At 48.6% G+C, this 7,618-nt stretch overlaps 1 non-coding gene across 1 annotated transcript; it reads right to left on the minus strand.

Moving 5' to 3' along the window:
• Positions 1-5,536: 5,536 nt before the first annotated feature.
• Positions 5,537-5,608, minus strand: Trnar-ucu (transfer RNA arginine (anticodon UCU)). The gene has a single exon. It is a non-coding gene; the product is annotated as a tRNA-Arg (tRNA).
• Between the last annotated feature and the right edge of the window lie 2,010 nt (positions 5,609-7,618).

A 7,618-nucleotide genomic window follows, 5' to 3' on the forward strand; every position in this document is an offset into this window, starting at 1 on the left:
GAAGCCGCTGCTTGCAGAGCTCGTCGAAGCTCTGACACCAGTTGATGACGTCCCCGACAGTCTGTGGATCCTTACTCAGCAACATCTGAAAGGCGTCGTCGTCTATCCCCTTAAGGAGATGCTTGATCTTGTCAGCCTCGCTCATAGAAGGGTCTACCCGCTTGCACAGGCCGATAACGTCTTCTATGTAACTCGGGAATGTTTCGCCTTTGTTCTGCGCCCGCTCTCGCAAAAGTTGTTCGGCGAGAAGTTTCCGCACGGCTGGGCGGCCAAACACTTTCAGAAAATCGGTCTTGAAAGCTGACCAAGACTGAAAGTCGGCTCCGTGGTTCAGGTACGACGTCTCAGCGAGTCGCTTGAGGGAGAATGGGACATTGTTGAGCTTCATCCTGTCATCCCTTCTGTTATGTGCGCTCACCCTTTCATACGATGACAGCCAATCCTCGACGTCCTGGTCGTCATCGCCATAAAACATGGGTGGGTCTCGCTCGCGGATTGCACCGGAACAGACGATCGGGGGTTGCGAGGGAGACGTCATTTCCCGAGGGTCGTCAGTGGACAGGACACGACGGAGACTTCTGCTTCGTAACTCCAGGCTGCGGTGAGGACGGGAACCCGCACACTCCACCAATTGAAGAGGTGTTTATTGGCAGGGAATGGTAGCGTTCCAGGTGACAGTGTTCAGGTAGGCACTGAGACTAGCCGGAGCGATGATCACGTTGCAGCGAGCTATCAGAGATCGTGGCGCGTTCTCTCCGAGGCCGGTGCTACCTCCTCGTCGCCTTCACAGTCCCCATTCACTACGTACCCATTATAGCCCATGGCCACCGTATCAGAGCATACCCACACGGGGCATAGTGCGTCCTTCGCAGTGCCTGATAGCATACACTAACTGGGCAAATCTTTTGCACTACAATATATATATATATATATAACACAGAAAATAAGGGTTGGCAGTCGAGAAAACCTCGGAAAGCAAAGGGGAGGATGTGGTAGATCATTGAAACAGATTAAGAATTTGGAAAGAAAGAAAGAAAGTGAAGAAAAAATGCCCGCCAGGTGGGATCCGAACCCACGACCTCCAGAATACCGGTCTGGTGCGATCGCACCAGACCGGTATTCCGGAGGTCGTGGGTTCGGATCCCACCTGGCGGGCATTTTTTCTTCTCTTTCTTTCTTTCTTTCCAAATTCTTAATCTGTTTCAATGATCTACCACATCCTCCCCTTTGCTTTCCGAGGTTTTCTCGACTGCCAACCCTTATTTTCTGTGTTATTTTCAACGAGCCCCTCATTTCCTATTCTGATTCGCTATATATATATATATATATATATATATATATATATATATATATAAATATATATATATATATATGCATTTATCTGTATGGGAGTCCCGGTGCCTTCCCCACGTCTCGCAGCCCGCCGCCGAGGCGAGAGGGAAGGGTTCCCTCTCTCTCTTCGGCGGCCGCGCGCCTCTTGCAGCGACGTGGCGTACCCCTCTCACGCGACCGGTTTTTCAGGGGGTTCCGGGAAGCCGGTCCAGACGCGGCGTTCTCATATGCATGCTCGGAGAACGCAGACTTGGATCGTTGCTTTGAACTCCACGATCTTAAGGCGGCCCTGTCGAAAATGAAGCGAGGAACGGGGCCGGGTCGGGATCAAGTTACTGTTAAGCTTCTAGCCAACTTCCCAGACCCAACATACCTTCACCTCCTCGACTACTTTAATCAAATTTGGGAGGGGCGCGAACCGCTACCAATAGATTGGAAAACGGCTCTGATAACTTTTATTTCCAAACCGGGCAAGTCTATCAAGATCGAAAATCTACACCCCATTTCGTTAAGCTCGTGTGTGGGGAGGCTTATGGAAACAATGGTTAGGGATAGTCTTTCTGATTACATCGAGGTCCAGCACACTTTTGCCGACACTAGGCACGGCTTTCGTCCACATCGCTCTGCTGAGGATCATCATCATCATCATCACCAGCCTATCTACGCCCACTGCAGGGCAAAGGCCTCTCCCATTATTCGCCAATTACCTCGGTCCTGTGCCAACTGTGACCAATTTATCCCCGCAAACTTCTTGAGCTCATCTGCCCATCTAACTTTCTGCCGCCCCCTGCAACGCTTGCCTTCTCTAGGGATCCAGTCTGTTACCCTTAATGACCAGCGGTTATCTTGCCTTCGCATTACATGCCCTGCCCACGTCCATTTCTTCTTCTTAATTTCTACTAATATGTCTTTAACACCAGTTTGCTCTCTGACCCACTCCGCTCTCTTCTTGTCCCTTAATGTTACACCTATCATCTTCCGCTCCATTGCCCGCTGAGTCGTTCTCAATTTAAGTTGAACCCTCTTAGTGAGCCTCCAAGTTTCTGCCCCGTTGGTGAGTACCGGTAAGATGCAGCTGTCATACACTTTCTTCTTCAGCGACAATGGTAGGCTGCTATTCATTATCTGAGAATGTCTGCCATATGCACCCCACCCCATTCTGATCCTTCTAATTATCTCTGCCTCATGGTTGGGATCTGGGGTCACAACTTGGCCTAAGTAGATATATTCGCTTACCACTTCCACTGCCTCGCCACCTATCTCAAACTGCTGTGCTATCCCGAGGTTATTGATCATTACTTTAGTTTTCTGCATATTAATTTTCAGGCCCACGGTTCTACTCTGTTCGCCCAGTGCGGAAAGCATGCTTTGCAATTCGTCCCCCGAGTTACTTAGCAAGGCAACGTCATCAGCAAATCTGAGGTTACTGAGGTATTCTCCATTAACCCTTACTCCCACCTGTTCCCAATCCAACGTTCTGAATACTTCTTGTAAGCATGCTGTGAATAACATTGGAGAGATTGTGTCTCCTTGTCTGACACCCTTCCTTATAGGTATTTTACTGCTCTCCCTATGGAGGATATTCTCCATATACTGCTGAGGATATTCTCCTACAACTCCATCGTGACGTCATTGAGCCGATCGACCTTCCAAGTAACGATAAGGTAGTCCTCGCCTTAGATCTTAAGGGGGCCTTTGATAACGTTACCCACGAAATCATTCTTACCCATCTTTCCCAAACGAACTGCGAGTATAATGCTTTCAGGTACATCCGTCAGTTCCTTACTGAACGGCAGTCGTACCTCTGCTTTCAAGGCAAGGAGCATGGCCCATACCCTCTGGGTACTCGAGGAACACCACAGGGAGCGGTCCTCGCTCCTCGTTTGTTCAATCTCGCCATGGCTCATCTCCCCCCACTGCTGAAGGATATCCCCGGCGTACGGCATGCTCTGTACGCCGACGATATCACGCTGTGGGCAACCCAGGGTTCCCTTGGCAGCATTAAGGCCAGCCTGCAGCATGCAGCATCGGTCGTAGATGAATACGCGCGCCGCTGCGGCCTCGAATGTTCCCCTGAAAAATCGGAGTACGTGCATCTTCGCCCCAAACCAAAAGATACGACTCAAACCGCACTTTCCTTGCGAACCGGGCCAATCCCGGAACGCGAAGAAATCCGCATCTTGTGTCTCTTTAAACACAAGAGCAGGAAAGTCGACAGAACTCTGCGCAAGTTACGTATGGTCGGGGATCAAGTGGGCCGCATGGTCTTTCTGGTCTCAAACAAGCGGGGGGGTCTCAAAAGCCGCGATGCATTGCGCCTCGCCAACGCTTTCGTGACCAGTCGGATCCTATATTCGACACCCTACCTACGTTTGCGCAAATGTGATGTGCACACGCTTGAAAGCATTCTCCGCAAGATATACAAGCGCGCCCTCGACCTCCCGATCTCGACGTCTAACCAGCGTCTTGCAGATTTGGGCATGACCAACACGTACGGAGAACTCAAGGAGGCCCATCTCCATAACCAGTACCTGCGGCTTACCAAGTCGCACGCTGGGAGATGCCTCTTACAACGCCTCCACATCTCCTACACATATCAGGCAGGAGAGCGAACCACGATCCCAGAGGACTGGCGTGGTGCGTTGGATACCCAGCCTCTACCCCAAAACATGGCTAGGGGTACTCACGATGGCAGGCGAACTGCGCGGGTTACAGCCTTGCAAGGACGCTATGGGTCCCGGCCTGGAGTATTCTACACGGACGCGTCTGGCCCTCACCACAGGGGGTGGTACACGGCAGCCGTAATGCATCAAAACGGGCCTGTTCAAGGGCTCACTTTTCGAGCACCGGACATTTCTCATGCGGAGGAAGTCGCCATAGCTCTCGCCGCAGCGGACCCCGCATCTAGGATCATTATTACCGATTCGCGGAGTGCGTGCCAAAATCTTACCAAAGGTCGCATCACCATTCGCGCTGCTCGAATCCTCAAGAGCTGTTATTATATGGACCGCCCAAATACACGTTCCGTCATCTGGACTCCAGCTCACGCAGGACTAGGTGGTAACGAGGCTGGCGATGCCAAAGCCCGCGCGCTTGATACCCGGGACCCTCCTCGCCCTCCATCTCTTGACGATCCAGAACCTAATCCGGTCAGCTCATTTAGCGACATCACAGCGATGTACAAATCGAACAGGCTCCGATTTCCGCCTCCGGCGCCGGGCCTGACCAAGGCTGACAAGCGCTGGCTCTTACGGCTATACACTAACACGGTATTGTGTCCCGCGATACTTAAGCACTTCAATCCGGCTTCTCCGGGGAATTCCCACACTGCGATCATCCGTTTGCGCATACTTTTCACATGGTGTGGGCATGCCCATCCAACCCGGCGGTCCCCCCAATCACGTCCCCTTCCCCACCTACCCGTGAGAGCTGGGAGGCTGCCCTGCTCGGCTGCTCGACCTTGGAGGGCCAACGAGCCCTCGTGGCCAGGGCGCGCGCCGCCGCGGAAGCCACAGGGGTCCCGGACTAGGGACTCCACCTAGAGTTTGTACAGGGTCGGCCCTTAAGGCCGCCCCTATCTCTCACTTGTATATAGTCTTAATAAATGTTTTTCACCACCACCACCAAGCGCGCGGGACCAGGGAAGGCGGCTTTTATTTCGAGAAGTTCGATACACAGACGTAGGTACCGGAGCTACGCCTTTGCCTTCCTTTGTCGACCCCCTTCGCGCCTTTCTCCTTATCTTAGCAAGTCGGCTGGGTCAGGACGAGCAAAGAGCCCAACAACGTTAATTGAGGACCCAATTAACGCGGGTTTGGACATTCCGTTGCGTCTTGTATGTTCTCTTTCAAAATTCTTCATCTGTTTCAATGAGCTACCGCATTCTCCCCTCGGCTAAGAGAACACACAAGACGCAACGGAATGTCCAAGCGCGCGTTAATTGGGTCCTCAATTAACGTTGTTGGGCTATATATATATATATATATATATATATATATATATATATATATATATATATATATATATATATATATATATATATATATATATATAGGAAATGAGGGGCTCGTTGAGGAAATACAGGAGGATAGGTCGGCAGTCTACAACGCCGAAGGAGGCATAGGGGTGTTTTTAGGCTATTTTTTTACTACGGTTAGTGAAGTTAACATTTTTTATATATACATAAGAAAGAAAGAAAAACACGCGCCCAGAGTGGGGATCGAACCCACGCCTTTCGATTAGATCTCGAATGCCTTACCAATTCGGCTATCTGGGTGACTGTGCTCTCCTAGACTTTCTCGGGTATTTATATTTAGTAGAACTACCTGGCGCTTGAAGCTGGTAGCCAGCGCCACTCTGACTATATATATATATATATATATATGTATATATGTATGTATATCGGAGGAAAGGCGCCTCCGATTAAAATTTCGGCTGCATTTCTAAGGCTAGTGTTATGCCTGTTCATTTCTTTCCGTCGATAATATTCAGTTGGCGACCCCCCGTAGATGGTTACAGTTTCGTGCTAGCACCGCGTTTTTTTAGCACAATGGCTTCACTAAACCTAATTTAGAAGCAAATCTGGGCATTATGTTCTGGGTAGAAGGCTGCGGTACCATTGTTAGCTTTGACACGCTCACCTTGTAATCAATTTGTGCACGCGAGCGGTGTGATTGCTTTCATCTCCCCCTTTTTTTTGTATTGCTGGTTTCTAAAATTCGTTGCTGACCGCCTCGGTGTTCTCTGAACTGGTACGATGCGCCGGCCAGATGCATACCGCCCGGTGCCGCGTCATAAGCCTGCCTTCTGTTTTCTTCCTTTTCATGACTTGTTTCTTTCTTTTCATGACATGCCTTTTTTTCAATGTACACTCATTTCCTGTCGAAAGCGCCATTCCTACTGCCTTTGGGCGCGACCCTTTCCTCCCACCAACAGAAGCCAAGTGTCTCATGTTTCAATGACCTGACCCTGATTCTTAGAACGGGTGTGTATGGGCAGATGTTCGCCCTTTGTGTGTGTGCATGAGCATATCTTCTTTCGGCCTTCTTCGTTCCGCGTGACTGATTTTTTGCCGATGTCAAACACGTGCATTGGCATATCTTGTGTTAACCCCTCTTTCAACCCTGTTGCCACGGAGGAGGAAGGGCATTAGCTTGTTATTTTTTTCTTGTTGTTTCTTTTCTTGTTTGCTCTTTTTTGTAATGTTCGTACCGCGCGTGACTGTGGGTTCTTGTTATCCTTTTTTGATAATTTTTTTCCTCCTTCTTCTCTCATCTTCTCGCACTTCTCTCATTTTTTTTGCTGCCCACCAATCATGATCCCATTGGACATACTCTCGCTTCCCTTGCCCTGCCCCCACCCTTGTCTGCACCGGTGGTCCCTGTCTCTACTTACCTTTTATATATATATATATATATATATATATATATATATATATATATATATATATATATATATATATATATATATATATATATATATATATTTATATATATATATATATATATATATATATATAGGAAATGAGGGGCTCGTTGAAAATAACACAGAAATAAGGGTTGGCAGTCGAGAAAACCTCGGAAAGCAAAGGGGAGGATGTGGTAAATCATTGAAACAGATTAAGAATTTGGAAAGAAAGAAAGAAAGTGAAGAAAAAATGCCCGCCAGGTGGGATCCGAACCCACGACCTCCAGAATACCGGTCGTGGGTTCGGATCGCACCAGACCGGTATTCTGGAGGTCGTGGGTTCGGATCCCACCTGGCGGGCATTTTTTCTTCACTTTCTTTCTTTCTTTCCAAATTCTTAATCTGTTTCAATGATTTACCACATCCTCCCCTTTGCTTTCCGAGGTTTTCTCGACTGCCAACCCTTATTTCTATATATATATATATATATATATATATATATATAGGTCGGCAGTCTGAAACGCCAAAGGAGGCATAGGGCTGTTGTTAGGCTCTTTTTTTACTACGGTTAATGACGTCAACATAATATGTCTATTTATATATATATCGCAAATCACAACACAGGACATAAGAAGCTTGTTGAATTAAGACAGCAATAAGGGTTGGCAGTCAAGAAAATCTCGGAAAGCAAAGGGGAGATTGTGGTAGGCCACAGAAACAGATACAGAATGCGGAAAGAGAAAGAAAGTGGAGAAAAATTGCCCGCCGGGTGGGTTCATCCCAACCGGAGGTTCCCCGTGGGGGATCCTCCCGCATGGCGGGCATTTTTCTCCGCTTTCTTTCTGTCTTTCCACATTCTTTATCTTTCGTGAACCAACCG

The sequence above is a fragment of the Haemaphysalis longicornis genome, unplaced genomic scaffold, assembly GCF_048455015.1.
Source record: "Haemaphysalis longicornis isolate Haplotype H1 unplaced genomic scaffold, Haemaphysalis longicornis Haplotype H1 scaffold_12, whole genome shotgun sequence".
Classification (NCBI taxonomy): domain Eukaryota; kingdom Metazoa; phylum Arthropoda; class Arachnida; order Ixodida; family Ixodidae; genus Haemaphysalis; species Haemaphysalis longicornis.